The 13,237-nt window shown below is 38.4% G+C and overlaps 1 pseudogene; it reads left to right on the forward strand.

Annotated features, from left to right (window-relative positions):
• Positions 1 to 5,075: 5,075 nt before the first annotated feature.
• Positions 5,076 to 8,220, forward strand: LOC121471996 (annotated as a pseudogene).
• Positions 8,221 to 13,237: the final 5,017 nt, after the last annotated feature.

Below are 13,237 nucleotides of genomic sequence, written 5' to 3' on the forward strand. Positions count from 1 at the left end.
GAAAACACTCAAGAATTCAAAACCTACTCTTTCCCACTGCTTGAGGTTATGTAGTGACCCTCTTCCCTTACATTAACATGTCGTATCTAAGGAGAAGAGGGGGAGTTAAAAAAATAAAAGGCTTTTTTTTGTTTTCAAACAAAGCATTTAAAATAGCGCTGAGAAAGAGTTGAACTTTGAACTGACTCATTCACAGCACAGACTGTTTAAGTATGAAGATGCTGGGTTAATATTAATTGGGGAGCTTAAGTTTCTAATGGAAGAGAGTTGTGAGAAAAAAGATGGACAGCATGGAACATGCTACATTTTCTTTGCAAATCTGAGTGTGGCTAAATCTTTTTAAAGATTTTATTTATTTGAAAGAGAGAACATGAGTGAGTGGGGAAAGGCAGAGGGAAAGGGAGAAGCGGATTCCCTATTGAACAAGGAGCCTGAAGCAGGGCTTCAGCCCAGTACCACAGGACCCCAGGGTCATGACCTGAGCCAAAGGCAGACACTTAATTGACTGAGCTACCCAGGTACCTCTAGTATAGTTAAATTTTGACCACACCTCACATATATTACATTGATAGATCTATAACAATAAAATATTAGTTTCTTTTAGCCTATATGTATGATGCTTAAACAAATGAAAGTATTCTAATAAGAAGCTAATATATATTATAGTACAGGTCATAAAGTCATTCCCCTTATGTATTACACTTCTAATATTGTTAAGTGTTATCTTCATAGACAAGTTATAAATTAGAGAATAATAGTAAAATGAGTCTCAATTGTTCCTGTGTAAATTTCAGATGCCATTGGACTCTTTACACTGACAAGCAATCTTACCATGTTTCTTGGAAGAGACTTAACTTCTCCTATAGAAATGAAGCTGAGAAGACATAAAGGTTCTGCAATAACCTCTTATCCATTTAGAGAGAGCACATCTGAAAATGGAGCATCCATGATAAACTGAGAAAAATCACATCCTGCTGATATTTTTTGAGCCAATAATCAAGCTGTGTTTAAAGCCAATCCTGTTGCGAGTTGTTCAGTTAAGTGAAATAATATATTCCCTTTATTAATAAGCTGGTTTAGGTCAGGTATAATGTCTTTTTTATCTGAAGTAATCTGAATGATAATAGAAAACAACCATGTACAAAAAAGTAGAAGGTCCATATGGTGGTTGGAGAAGATGACAAAATTGAGCTTGGAGGGCATAGTGTCACAGCCTATATTTCACCAAATCAGACTTACAGCAAGATGAAATCTTTTATGATTTTCCTCCAAGGAAGGAAGGGAGACTAGGGGGTCTGGATTAGTCTTGTCCCTTATCATGTCCTTTAGATTTATACACATTCTTAATGCATATTGGAGTCTATAATTTTAAAAGAAGAAATGACTCATACTGGATAAAATTTATGGAAATTAAGCAGCCTGGGTTTCATTCACTCATACTTTGCCAAAAAATAAAAGCATAAATATCCCCATTCATACTTAAATATTAATAATGCTTATAAAAACTATAATTTTCCCCCTTAATTCCATTATTTTCAATCCTTTTGTTTTCTGGTTCTTTCTAACCTGGCCTGCAAAAAGCACTTAGTTAAGAGATTTATTCTGTATTTGTTTGGGAACATTTTGAGACTAGTTATAAGCAATCACTCTTGAAAGAAGTGGAGGATGCAGCCATATGCTAAATGTTCTGTATTTCCCCATTAAAGAAGAGAACAGAATGGCATTTAGGAGTCCTTCATTCTTTTCCACCATCTCAGAATTATGTGCTTCCACCCTAGGAGATGTAATGAGAATGCTAATTCAAGGGAATGCTTCTGGTTAAGAAGTCAAAGACAAGAAAACAATATAAAATGCTTAAACTCATTTTAAAGTCAACTTGTCATTTCTTCTTACTCTGTGCTTTTCCCCTTGGGCTCTTTTATTAATGCTCAGGGCTTTGCCAGTCATTGAGAAATGACTTATAAAATTATTTCTCTAGCCCACTCTTCTCCCCTAAGTCTCAAACTGGCACAGCCAGCCACTAAGTTTCTCTCTCTTTTTAAATGTTTTAAAAGTAATCAAAACTCAGCATGTCTGAAATTGAACTTCTCTCCATCTTCCTTCTTCCACATGACCATATTCATTTATTTCTGCTAAACAGTTCAGGAAATTAAGGGTTTTCTGTGTTGCATCCTAGTGTTTAATCCCTTATAGCTCATGTTTACCACCTATGTTTTCTCTTAAATCTGTTTACTTTTCTCTCTGTCCTCACCATAGCTAGTGATCTGTTCAAAACTCAGATCTAATCACATTACTACCATCCCCTTACTCCACATATACTATGTTGAAAATATTCAGTGTCATGCCAATGTTCCAGGACATAGGTCATTTTCCTTAAAATTACCTGGAAGTTAAAAGTTAAGTTACCTTAAAAAGCCTGGAAGTTACTTCATGGTCTAGACTTGCACTGTCTGATATGGTGGCCACTAGCTATATTTGTTTGAAATAGAACAAGTCCAAATTGAAATATACTGTTAATGTAAAATACACACTGAATTTTCAAGGCTTTGTATAAAAAAATAAAACAGTATTAAATATACCATTAATATTTTTTATACTGATTGCATACATTTTAAAATGATAATATTTTAGAAATATTGGTTTAAATATGTTATTAAAATTTATTATACTGTTTCTTTTTACCTTTCTAGTGTAACTTAGAAAATTTAAAACTATAAAAATTTCTTTCATGATATTTTAATTAGGCAGCATTTTTCTAAACCAGAATCCTGGGGTGCCTGGGTGGCTTCCTTGGTTAAGCATCTGCCTTTGGCTCAGGTCATGATCCACGGGTCCTGCAATCGATCAAGCCCTGCGTGGAGCTTGCTGCTCAACAGGGAGTCAGCTTCTCCTTCTCCTTCTGCCTCTCCCCACCATTTATGTGCTCTCTCTTTCTCTCTCTCTCTCAAATAAATAAATAAAATCTTTTAAAAACTAAACAAAAGAAAACCAGAGTCCTGCTTTCACTTTTCTACTCCACTTTCCTGTACTTCTTTCAGTTCCTATAAAGTACAATTACTTTAATAATACATTAAAATGTATTATTTCTTCTATCTAGAGCACTTATTTTTCTTCATGTCTTTGCATTGATCTATTCACCCTATATTGCCCTATAAATTCTTAAGATCTCATTTAAATTATCACTTAGAAAAAATTTTTTATGTCTCTGATAAGTTAAATTCTTGCATTATGACCTCTCATGGCACCAAACATTTCTTTGTCATGGCATTGATCATGGTCAAAATTTTAGGAATTTCTGTATTTTTTTGTGTTTTGCCCACTATCTTAGTCTATTCAGGCTGTTGCAATGGGAATACCTTTCTATTTATAGGTGATTTTATCAGGTGGTTTATAAACAACAGAGATTTAATTTTCACAGTTCTAGAGGCTGAGAAGTCCAAGATGAAATTTCCACAAATTCAGTGTCTGGTGAGGGCCCATAGCTGTCTTTCTGCTGTGTCCTCATGTGATAGATACCAAAAGGGATCTCTCTGAGGTCCCAAGGGCACTGATCTCATCTCATTAATGAAGACTCTGCCCTCATGACGGAATCACCTCCCATAGGCCCCATCTCCAAATACCCTCACATTGGAGATTTTCAAAATACAAATTTTAGGGGACAGAAACATTCAGTCTGTAGCATCCACTAAGTTGTGTTCTTTATATGGGCACAGGCCACGTCTGGTTTTGCTTACCATTATATGGTCAGGCTCTAAAACAGTACTTGTCACATGCTGAGATATTAATAATCTTTAGGAATAAAAGCAAGAGGATCAAACCACGAATATGGAAATATGGGAAACCATCATAACTATATATTCTGAAAGAATCTAGCCGGCGATCTCTGAGAAACTTAGAAAAGGAACTTCTTTTGCTACTTTGGATTACTATATAGCAAATACTGGGATCCTTGACTTTGAGATCAGTCACATTACTTGCTTTGTTTAAAGGGGATTTAGGGAGACATTAGCATAAGCAGAAATGTGATTTGTGCAGCACAATGAGCTAATCTCAGTACTTCTATCAGTGATATGTGGAAGACCTTCTAGGTAGCTGCTGCCTCTTCAGCCTGGACCCAACATTCAGGGAAACTCAGCTTCAATCCAGTCTAAAGCAACTAATTCATGAGCAAGAATAAGTTGTTGTTTTAAGGTAATGAGTTTGGGGGTGGTAAGTTACATAGTAATAGACTTTTTATGGCTCCCATCTCAGGAGCCTAAATGTAACTTAAGCAAAAACATACTACTTTGAATAACGGAGTATTTGGGATAGACACCTGGATTTAATACTGGCAAAGATGACCTTAATGTTCTCCTCAGCTTGACTTAACTTCAAGCAGGTTTCTTCCTAACTATAGGTCCCTGACTTCCCTGTTCTTAGAGCATTGACTTTATAAAACTTTCTATTATAAATGCTTTCCCTGCCCCTTTGCCAAAGTACTACAATCTAGGGACATCTTCCCCAGAGACAGGGTGGCCATCCTTCTTAAATATAATCATCAGGAGAGATAGGGCCCCATCTCCCAGTCTCTGTGAAAAGATAGGGGTCTAATGCCAACTAGCAAACACACGTGGCTGGGTCACGTTGAACAACTTCCCCACTAATACTCTTCAGTACTTTTCCACTAGCTCACCCAACACTCAGAAACTTTCCTGCCTTTTATTTCAACAGAGTTGTTCAGTATCTCTCCTATTGCAATAGTCTTGAATAAAATTGTCTTTGCCTGTTTATCTCCACCTGAGAAGGCAGTGTGCCTTCGATAATACACATTGGATTGTTTTCTAGGGAAGAGTTTAGAAGGACAAGTATGGTCACAAATAATTTAAAAGTAGTTTCTCATGCTTTGCAGAGAATATTCATATTGTAATACACGTGATATCCGTACTCTGACAAGTTATCTCTTACATGTAATAATGAAAATAGCTAGTAATAGTGGCAGTAAAATCTACTGCAAATTTATATTAGGTACCATTTTAAGGGCTTTCCTGTGTATGATTTTAAAATATATTTTGGGAGAGGAGCATGAATGTAGCAAAATGGCAGATCATGTGCAGAGCCTGGCCCAACTAGGGAATCTGTGCAAATGGCTTTATGAGACAATAGACACAACCATTTGACTCCAGGCAGAGAAAGCCTTGGATGAATTCACCAACAGCCCTGATTGCCTGAGCAAGTGCCAGCTACTCCTCGAAAGAGAAGTTCCTCTTACTCCCAGTTACTGGCAGCTACATGCCTTACAATATCTTGTATCATGCACAAACAACCCTCTACCATTGGAGCAACACATAGATACTCGGAACTAAACTGTGTGTTCAATTACCTTGCCACTCGGCCAAAGTTGGCTACTTTTGTGCCACAAGCACTTACTCAGTTATATGCCAAAATCACAAAACTGGGCTGGTTTGATTGTCAGAAGGATGACTACGTCTTCAGAAATGCAATCACAGACGTCACAGGGTTCTTATAGGATAGTGGTGAATACTGCATCATTGGCGTCACAATTTTATCTCAGCTAACCAATGAAATTAATCAAGCCGACACCACCCATCCTTTAACCAAGCACAGAAAAATAGCCTCTTCTTTCCAAGATTCATCGTTATTTGATATCTTTACTCTTTCCTGCAATTTACTAAAACAGGCTTCAGGAAAGAATCTAAACTTGAATGATGAAAGTCAGCATGGTTTGCTCATGCAACTGCTCAAACTCACTCATAACTGCCTAAACTTTGATTTCATCGGCACTTCTACTGATGAGTCCTCAGATGACCTGTGCATGGTACAGATTCCCACCAGCTGGAAATCAGCATTCTTAGATTCTTCAACTCTGCAGCTGTTTTTTGACCTGTATCGTTGCATCCCTCCTTCATTTTCACCTCTGGTATTATCCTGCTTAGTATAGATTGCCTCAGTCAGAAGATCCCTGCTTAACAATGCATAGAGGGCCAAGTTTTTCTCACATCTTGTTGATGGTGTTAAACAAATACTGGAAAACCCACAGAGTTTATCAGACCCAAACAATTACCATGAGTTTTGCAGACTACTGGCCTGATTGAAGAGTAGCTATCAACTGGGAGAATTAGTAAAGGGGGAAAACTATCTGAGATCATCCGATTGATAGTTAACTTCACAGTGACCAGCCTACAGCACTGGGAATTTGCCCTAAAGTGTGCACTATCTCCTGAGCCTCCTGAGCCTGTGGCCAGAGGCTGGCAGCCTCTGGGCCATACGTGAAAGCCACAGAGCCCCACATGTTGGAAACTTATACTCCTGAGGTCACCAAAGTCTATTATCACATCCCGTTTGGAATCTGTGCACATCGCCCTGAGGGATGGCCTGGAAGACCCTCTGGAGGATACAGGCCTGGTGCAACAGGAGCTGGACCAGCTGTCTACCATTGAGCATTGTGAGTACGAGAAGACATGCACACTCTTCCGTGCAGTTGTTTGACCAGTCTGCCCAGTGCTATCAGGAGCTGCTGTGCAGGAAGGAAGACTGACATGGCTGGATTACATCATTGACGCAGTGATCGGTGGTCAAGAGTTTTTTGCCAGCACTGATGAGCAAGATGCTATGGATGGTGAGCTTGTCTGTTGGGTGCTCCAGCTGATGAACCTAACAGATTCTCACTTGGCTCTAGCGGTAATGAGAAGCTAGAATTGGCCATGCTGAGCTTTTTTGAACAGTTTTGTAAGATCTATATTGGGGACCAGGTGCAAAAATCCTCTAAGCCGTACTGCCAACTTTCAGAAGTTCTGGGCTTGAATGATGAAACTATGGTCCTAAGCATCTTCATAGGAAAAAATCATCACCAACCTGAAGTAGTGGGACTGCTGTGAACCAATCACCTCCAAGACACTATAGCTTTTCAATGACCTCTCCATTGAATACGGTAGTGTAAGAAAACTAGTGAAGCTTAGTGCAATACAGTTCATGCTGAACAGTCACACATGCTGAACAATCACACGCACTTTTCATTTCTGGGTATTAACAATCACAGCAGCATTTGAGGCTGTGACCCAGATGTTTAGCACTAATAGTTTCAACAAGCAAGAGGCAAAGCGAACTCTAGTGGCCTCATAAGAGGCCTGAGAAGGATAGCTTTCTCCTTCAATGCCAAGACCAGCTTCATGATACTGTTTGAGTGGATATATCCATCCTACATGCCAATTCTTCAGTGGACAATTGAGCTATGGTACCATGATCTAGCGTGTACTACACTTGTGCTTAAGCTGATGGCTGAATTAGTTCATAACAGATCCCAGTGACTCCAATTTGATGTCTCTTCCCCCAATGGCATCTTACACTTCGGAGAAAACAGCAAGATGATAACAATGTATGGCAATCGCATCCTGACACTAGGAGAGGTCCCAAAGGATCAGGTCTATTGCACTGAAGCTCAAGGGCATCTCCATCTGTTTCTCCATGCTGAAGGCTGCCCTCAGTGGGAGTTATGTCAATTTTGGAGTCTTCTGTCTCTATGGAGATGATGTGCTGGACAATGCTCTACAGACCTTCATTGAGCTGCTCCTCTCTATTCCCCACAGTGACCTCCTGGGCTACCCCAAGCTCATCCAGTCTTACTATTCACTACTGGAAGTCCTGACCCAGGACCACATGAACTTTATTGCAAGTCTGGAACTTCTTGTCATCATGTATATTCTCTCTTCCATTTCTGAAGGACTTACTGCACTTGATACCATCGTATGCACAGGCTGCTGCTCCTGCCTGGACCACATTGTGACATACCTCTTTAAGCAACTGTCATGGAGCACCAAGAAGAGGACAACACCCCTAAACCAGGAGAGTGGCCATTTTCTGCATATCATGCAGCAGCATCCAGAGATGATCCAGCAGATGCTGTCAATGGTGCTGAACATCATCATCTTTGAAGACTGTAGGAACCAGTGGTCTATGTCTCGGCTCCTACTTGGCTCGATACTACTTAATGAAAAGTATTTTTCTGATCTAAGAAACAGTATCATGAACAGCCAGCCACCAGAGAAGCAGCAGACTATACATCTGTGTTTTGAAAACCCGATGGAAGGCATCGAGTGAAATCTTCTTACAAAAAACAGAGACAGAGACAGGTTCACCCAGAACCTGTCGGCATTCCATCGAGAGGTCAATGGCTCAATGAAGAATTCCACTTATGGTGTGAATAGCAATGATATGATGAGCTGACACCTCCTTGGACTCTACCTGTACAGAGCAACGTCCCTTTGGTCTGGCCCAGAGGGGCAAACAATTACAAGGGAGAGGGCCTGGCTGACCCTAGCTCCCTCCTCCAGGGGTGTGGGGAAACTGGCAAAGTCAAGTGGCTACTTCCCCATGGAATAGGGGTGTGAATGCACACTAGGGGGCAGGGCGCTGCTGGTTCCTGGGGGGTTGGGTGGGAAGGGTGGTGGGAGAAGATAGAGACACAAATGTGTGAGACTCCAGCCCCTCCTCCTGGGGCCACCCCAGGGGGCAGGGGGAGCAGGGAACTTCCGGTGTCCTGCAACAACCTGCCTTCTATAAATATGTACATTTTTTCATAACATTTTAAACAAGGTTTATATTGACTCAAGTGTAAAAACAAAAAGCGTGACTGAAAAATTTTTACAGAGTCTAGTGCACCAATGCTGATATGAGGGGTTATGTATGCGAGTGAGGAAAAATGTGTATTCTGGTGACCTGAAGCTTTACTGGACGAGGATGTGTGAATGTGCAGAGATATATTTAGTGTAGAGAGGGAAAAAAAAAGGTAAAAATTCCAAATGTATATTTTTTCTTATTGCCCTTCCTTTGCCCCACAAATTATCACTTCCTATTACTTTATTACCCTTGTTATTAGGAACTCTAAGCCATGCAGAGCACCATCCTTCCCCTTCAACCGTAGATGCTGCCCTAGGTCCCTTGACTTCTTGCAGTGACAGACAACTCCAGCTAAAAGTGGTGTTCTTAGCTTCATCCTTTTTCCCACTTTGCTCATCCTCATCCTCAGACAAATGCCTCTTGCTTTTACAAGTCGGATGTAACTCTATGACTTCGGGTGCTTGGTCTCTGTAAAGGGAGAGACCGGAGAGAAGGAATTGAGCCAGTTGCTCTCTTGGTGAACCATTTGGATGAGTCCATCAGAGGTCCAGTTGTGTGGCCAATAACTTTGAGTCTTCCCCAGCCCTTGAGGCAGTGTGTGTGGATGTGTGTGTGTGTGTGTGGATATTTATATATATATACCCTGCTCTTGTGAATGTATGAACTGGAGGAAGTTACTACAGTGGAGGGGTGGTTAATATACATTTTTATAATTTTTTTTTTCAGTAGAAACCATTGAAGTTTATTGGCGGTCACAATGCTTACACTGTATGCAGCAAACACCCTTACAAGTCTATCCACAACCTGATCATGCAAGAAAGGATTCACCACACAGTTGCCAGAGGAGAAGGGAAAAAAAATTAACAGGCTTGTTTTCGTTTTTTAATTTTATAAAAATTAACCTAATATATATATACATATATATTTCCAGAAAGAAAATAAACTGGGCAGGAGCAATATTTGAAAAAGTGATGGCCAGTAAGTTTCCAAAATTATTGATAGTCACAAAACTGATTCAAAAAACTCAGAAAACACCAAATTGAACACATACAAAAACATGAACAAACAACACACCCTGAACATATAATATTCAAACTCATAAGAAAGACAAAAATCTTGAGGCAGCATGAGAAAAAGAACTGTGACATAAAGAGGAGAAAAAAATATACAAATTATAGCATGGTTTGTCTTTTTCTATTTGACTTAGCATCTATGTTGCTGAAAATGGCAGGATGTCCTTTTTTATGAACAACTAATATTTCATCGTGTTGATATACCACATTTTATTTATCCATTGCTGGACACTCAGGTTATGGCCATATTTTGATTATTGTAAATATTACTGCAATGAACATGGAAGTATGTATATCTTTTTGCTTTAGTGTCTGATGATATATCATATCTGTAGAATATGAGGCCAGTTGTTGAAAATAAGGAGAAAAGTGAGGATTCAAAAATTTGAGCAGAGAGGTAATATGAAGTATACTTTGCATTTATCATCTTCATACCAAAATAACATAGTGAGATAAATATTTTATTTTTAATCCAATTTCATAAATGAAGAAACTGATTTAGGATAGTTAAGTAATATGCAAATACCCCATATTTAGTGAAACTTGGACTGTCCCAAGTGCGTGTCAATTTATAAATGTTAAATAGATACAATATGTTACATTTAGCCCAAATACTTCTTTCATCATATTTGAATATTTATTTAGAAGGAAGTTCCTTAGTTAAAAAGAAAAAGCAAGATCATTCAGATGCTTTAAAAAAATAATTTCTCCTAAAAAAGAAGCACAAAATAAAACCAAAAGGAAATGGGAAAGTGCAAAAAGTGCAAGAACTCAGACGGGCTGCTCTTTGTTTAGTTGACATTGATTCTGTTAAATTTCATTTTTTTTTTTTTTTTTAGTTTTGGGAGAGGATTGTATCAACAATGTTCCAATATGCCAGATAAAATTCAGTTGTTAGATTTTTGGTTAGAAGGAAATTTAAACTAAAAGGCACAAATAGCCAGTAGAATATTGTATGCCATAACCTGAGGTGCCATATGCAAATTTCCCATTTTGATTTGATTTCTTTCCCTCTAGCAAATAATTTTGTGGTGATCTGAGGTCATTTATCTAGAAAGCAGAAAGTGGAACTAATACTCACATGCCTAAATATTGAAATTTCTTTCTGACTTGCAGTTTCACTTTTTAAACGAAGCTTTTTTTCTTCCTAAATATCACATCCTCCCCCACCTGCCCTCTCTTGGGAGTGTTGCCATGAGGTGTTGTACAATGCTCTCTTAAATCTTTCATCTTGTATATAGATGCATCTTAGGTGTACTTTTTAGTTCATGTTGGTTTTTGTTTTCATATATTTTTTCTTGAAATTTTGTATCAACCAAAAAAAATGAAGAAACAAAAGAAAACGAACAAATGATACAAATGGGCAGTTCACAGAATGGAAATGCAAGTGACTAACAATGGTGGAAGAATGCTCAAATTTATACTCATTTAAAAAAATTGCAAATTAAAATGACTGGCCTATTACTTTCCATCTATCAGACTGGCAAACATTATGAAGCAGAGCAACACTAAATGTTGGAAGAGATGTTGGACTGTAGCAATCCTCAGGTATCCTACTGGGGAGATAGACTAGAAAAGACATTCTGGAGAATTGCCTGCCAGAACTTACTGTAATAAATTAGGTGTGTGCGTACTCTGAGATCAACAGTCAAGCTCCTGGGTATATAGTCAAGGGAAATTCTCATACAGGTCCATATAAGTAATTCATGAAAGGATTTTCATCACAGCCTTGTCCTTAGAGCAGGAAGTTGTAGGCAACCCTGGTGTCTATCTCTGTGCTGGTGATATATACAATGTTGTAGATGCACACTTTGGAAGCAGTAAACTAAAAGCACACAAAATAACAATTTTATATCTTAAAAACAATGCTTTTGGAAAAAAGAAAGGTCTGAGGCACATACCATTTATGCAAGTTGAATATATACAAAAGCAATAGACATAAAACTAATGCTTTATAAGGACGCAGAATAATAAGGAAAAGCATGTGCTTTAGACTAGTGCAATAAGGGGTGAAGGAATAAACATGGGGAATTAGGATAAAATGTGAAATAAATTCAATGAGGGTCTCTCTAATACAGCCAGAGGTTACAGTGTGTCATGAACAAAGGAGAACGATGAACTAAACCTGTAAATTCTCTTTAAAAAATGAGAGCAAACTAAAGTTAACTTCAAAATATTGCCTTGCTGTCACATGAAAATAAATACATAGATAATATTTAAACCTTTCATTATTAATTGAAAAGATAGATTCTGGAGGATACACCATGAAAAATTAAACTAAATAATAAGGCAAGAAAATGATTGGGAAGAGTTCATTAATCAAAGAATTACAGAGGAAAATGTTTGAAATAACCTATCAGAATAAAAGTTCCTATTAGTTGAGATAGCGGGATTAATGAATAAACAGATATAATTCTTGTATATTTTCTGAATTCTAAGAACATTGTAAGAACACAGGAACATATTACAATCAAAAATAGAATCCTATCAGCTGTGAGCTTTTCTTCGGCAACATCGGAAACTGGAATATCATTCTCGAACTTGACAGAATTGCAAGGAGAAATTGTTATATTCCTCAACTCAAGAAAAGCAAATGTATGGCAATTTAGAAATGCAGTTTGAGAATTTTTACAAAGAATACATTTGATGACAAATCCTCAAAGGACCGCCATATGAAATTTGAAATAAAAACGAGGCAAAAAAATTGCAAATTTGCTAAATAAAACAAAGACCTGTTAATTTTTTAACTGAAGAAATGGGAAAATCATTGAAATCATGACCCAGAGTAAAGGGGAAGTGAAAAATGTAGTCTATTAGTCATGAAAGAAAAGGTGGAGTCACAGATGGTATAAATAGGACAGTGTGTCTGCTCTCCCTTGCTTAAGAATGTGAGAAGGCACTAAATAGGTGAGCTGACTCTCAGCCAGAGAGCTTAGAGAAATTTAAAGAGACACATAAACAAAAATGGTTTCCTCTTGGTGCTTTGCTTGGAGAGCAGCATTTTGCCTACTCCTGTACCTGCTGCCCACTAGGACAGAGCCCACAGTAAACCCTTCACACCAGACTATTGCTGCCTAGAGTGCTCTGGAAGCTAGACCTAAAACCTGACGCTCAGACAAAATAACATCACTGTATACCTGAAGGAGACCAGCATTTAGAGGAAGAAACAGAATATTCAAGAGAGAGGACACCCTTAGCAAAGCAGTCCTACTGCAAGGGATGGTGGAGTCAAACCTAAACAAAAGGAACGAAAAAAGAAAACACACTGAAAGTCCCCCGGAAGTAGCAAGTATAACTGTCAAACCAGTAACAACAAAGAAGTCATTGTTGAGGTCCTAATTAGTGGCCTTGAGAAATCATGTGAAAGGAGCGTAAGTATCATCAGTCATCAGGGAACTACAAAGTAAAACCACGAGATATCACATGAAAGGCAAAGTTAAGGAGACCCTACCAAGTGTGAATATAGAGATGTGGAGACACTGGAAATAACTACGCTGCTGATGGGGATGTGAACTGGTACAGCCATCATGGAGAATAGCTTGTCAGTGTCT

This window comes from Vulpes lagopus, chromosome 11, assembly GCF_018345385.1.
Source record: "Vulpes lagopus strain Blue_001 chromosome 11, ASM1834538v1, whole genome shotgun sequence".
In the NCBI taxonomy this organism is placed as follows: Eukaryota; Metazoa; Chordata; class Mammalia; order Carnivora; family Canidae; genus Vulpes; species Vulpes lagopus.